This window comes from Pteropus vampyrus, unplaced genomic scaffold (genome assembly GCF_000151845.1).
Source record: "Pteropus vampyrus isolate Shadow unplaced genomic scaffold, Pvam_2.0 Scaffold1768, whole genome shotgun sequence".
Classification (NCBI taxonomy): domain Eukaryota; kingdom Metazoa; phylum Chordata; class Mammalia; order Chiroptera; family Pteropodidae; genus Pteropus; species Pteropus vampyrus.
The window spans coordinates 10,837-13,160 of NW_011890549.1; the positions used below are offsets into that span (position 1 = coordinate 10,837).

Consider the following 2,324-nt stretch of genomic DNA (forward strand, 5'->3'; position numbering starts at 1 on the left):
TGGCTGGTCAGATCACTAGAGGACTCCAGTTTTCACATGTAGCCCTTAGCTCTCGGTTATGTGGGAAGATGCCTACCCAACTCATAGGGAAAAATGCATGTTGAAAATTCACCCTAATTCCAGTTTTCAGCTGTCATGTCGAAAGTGGGCACAGTGTTTTCTAACAAATCCTACAGGCAAAGGAGCTGGGAAATACAGTCTCCCGTTGTGCTCGTAGGTCAGGAAGGAGCACAGCTTTTACTGGTGGCACTTGGCAGTTCTTCTGAAAAGGATGTGTTGACTTTTTGGCCCAGTGTTGAAACATACCTGGGATTTGTTGCCCTCAGGTGTGGTAAGACACACAGGCATGGAAACGACCTACGAAGGAAGAAGTTAGATGCACAGATTCCTAGAAACAGGAGGCACGGCACCCCGTGCGGGGCCACGTGGGGGGAAGGACCAGAGGGGTGCAGGAGGCAGGAGGCCAGAGGAAGAGGGGAGGGCGCAGTGGGGAGGAATGGGCGAGGTGAGGTAGCCGCATGGAGTAAGCTTAGGGCTGGGTAGTTGGGGGTGGGTCTTGTCGTTGTCCAGGACCTGGCCCAGGGTGATTTAGGGCAGAGGGAACATTGGCTTGGAGTGTGAATGTTTGACAAAGGAAATGGCTATGTGAGGCCATGTGTGAACCCATGTATGGGCCCCGGGCCCCAAAGCGTTTGACGTGTGTGTCAAAGGCATGCTCTTGGGGAGTCCTTTGCCCTGAGAAATAGGAGTCCGGGAACGGGGAGCCTCCAGGATCGACACCCCAAACACTGGAGCATCCAGAAGACAGAAAATAAGAAAATATAGTCAATATAAGCAGCGACTCCATTTCTCGGAACCTGTATAAAAAGTACGTTACTCCAATTCCCAAGTCCACTTACCCTCCCATCCTGCTTGGTGACTTTTCCTGTCATGTCACAAATTAAGATACTCAGTCCCATTCTCATCTGAACATGCCGTCAATTTTCCCATCTTAAAAACGTGTGTGTCTCGGTCGCTCAGCCGCCTCCAGGAGCCGCCTCGCTCTCCCGGCCTTAGCAGCAGGGCCTCCTCGAAAGCTTCGCACAACTCGCCATCAGATTCCTTCCCTCTCCGTCCCTCTCGCTCCTGTTTCAGACAGGCTCGCCTCCCCGCCGCGTCCGTCGCTGTCGCTACGCTGTCGCTACGCTGTCGCTACGCTGTCGCTACGCTGTCGCTACGCTGTCGCTAAGGCTGCCTTCGTCTAAGTCTGCGCGGACCTTCCCTTTGCCAAACCCAGTGGCCATTTCCACGACTCATTGTTTTCGAACCATCTGGAACCCACATTCTTTTTTCTCCCCTACTATGAAAATCTGAAAACATGCAGAAGAGTCGAATGGTAGAGCGCACAGCCGTATCCCCCACACCGACGGTCCATGTTGAAGCCGTTCGCGGTGCTCGCGTTTTCACAGTTGGGGCGTTTTCGTCATGCCAGGCCGACTTTCCACTGCGCCGTGAACCTCAGGGCATTTTCAGCCCAGTCGCCAAACTCTTCATCCTTTACCAGTGAAGGGACAGAAAGTGAGGCAAGGGCAACCGAGGGACATGGAATAGTCACTCAGTTGGTCACACTTTAATGTTGGGTAACTATGGCGTATATCTGAAACATACCATATTGTGTGCTAGTTACATTTGAAACAAAAATCTTAAAAAAAAAGTGTCAGATTATACAAGTGACCGAGTCATGTACTTACTTGCTAATTGTACTTTTGTTCCGTTTGTACAGACAAATCTGTTTTTTGTTTGTTTGTTTTTTACTTCAGATGCTGGGAAAGGAAATACACCCGAGCCCACAAAGAGCAAGCAGGATCTTAAAGCACATTCAACAGAGCTGACCACCAACACCTGGGATGCAGGTGGGTGGGACCGCACCCCGAGTTCCCCGTAACGTCCTGTCATTATACACGACACAGCCAGAGATCGTCAGGACAGCACTTGAGCTGTAACGCTAAGGCTGCCTCCCACCCCCCGACAGCTACAGAGACAGCAGGTGCTACTGTACTGAGTCAGGGACCCCACATCTCGACAGAAAAAAAGGGAGGGCGTCAGCCAAGAACAGGAGGCAGATAAAAAAGGGGAGTCAGCGATTATGTGGGAATTCAAAATTTATTTGATCTCATGGTCTGTGCAATCCCACTTCTGTATTTTTAAAATCGAGAATGATATTTCTTAATGGTATTTCTCATTTTCTCTCCCATACCCCTTGGAATAACCATATGATTCACAAATGTATTTAGTAACCGCCAGGCACTGCTAACATGGAATTCTGTGAGAACGTCTTTCTTTCC

The 2,324-nt window shown here is 50.1% G+C and overlaps 1 long non-coding RNA gene across 1 annotated transcript in view; it reads left to right on the forward strand.

The window, feature by feature from the left end:
• The window catches only part of LOC105310274, a 16,506-nt gene that overhangs the window by 10,830 nt on the left and 3,352 nt on the right, over positions 1-2,324 (forward strand). Inside the window, exon 3 of the long non-coding RNA XR_897478.2 lies at positions 1,800-1,892. This is a non-coding gene — a long non-coding RNA (uncharacterized LOC105310274). The remainder of the gene's footprint in view (positions 1-1,799; positions 1,893-2,324) is intronic.